This window comes from Theobroma umbraticum, unplaced genomic scaffold (genome assembly GCF_002168275.2).
Source record: "Theobroma umbraticum cultivar Fairchild unplaced genomic scaffold, ASM216827v3 scaffold_95.0, whole genome shotgun sequence".
Classification (NCBI taxonomy): domain Eukaryota; kingdom Viridiplantae; phylum Streptophyta; class Magnoliopsida; order Malvales; family Malvaceae; genus Theobroma; species Theobroma umbraticum.
The window spans coordinates 3,479,768-3,480,653 of NW_018397257.1; positions in this window are offsets into that span (position 1 = coordinate 3,479,768).

Below are 886 nucleotides of genomic sequence, written 5' to 3' on the forward strand. Positions count from 1 at the left end.
TATTACTTTTGTAGGAAGTTTAATGAAAAAGGCTCATTTGGTGAAAATCTATGCAAGTTTGGTGATAGCTTCATTCATATATATTGTGGTATTTTGGCCATATCTCTGTCTACAGAACTTCAAATGAATTGATCTTTCAACCACTAGACTTATAAGACCAAGGGCTACAACTTTTATGCTTTCTACTTCACCCAGTTCAGATTGGATCATGGTTAAAATATTTATCTAAATTGAAGCACAGTAGTAGTACACATGGACTGAACATGATGCAGTATTTGGAGCATATCTTTCAATCCATAGTCCAATTGACATGATTATGTATCTATTGGAAAGTTAAGAGACATGGCTACAACTTTTATGTTTTCCATTTTTCCCAGATTGAAGCAAATCAAGATGAAAATCACATTCGAATTTTATAGACCGTTACAACACTGGGAGAACAAGGCTGCAGTGCTAGTGAAATGAAGCTCAGAATACAATTTTCCTAAGGGCTCAATGCTACAAAGCTAGAGAAGTAGTGCTGCAGTGCTACTGTAGCAACAAACACTAAAGCCGTGGAGCCAAGAAATCATGGCCGTGGTGCTGGGTGATTTTTCAAAAATAAAAAAATTAATAAAATTTTTGAAAATTAGGTTATTTAGAGCCTATTTAAGGGACTTTTTTTAGAGGATTAGTAGAGGAGGCAGTAGCCAACTATTCTAGAGATTTGCAGCTAAGAACAAAGCAAGAAAATAAGAGAAATTGAGAAAGAATTAAGATGGCAAAGCTTCAACACTTAGTTTCTTTCTCTACTTTTGGGTTTCTTTTATTTTCTTTGGCTTGGATTCATCGCTAAATTTCTTTGGATATTATTTTTATTAGTTATTATGAGCTAAATTATCTTTCT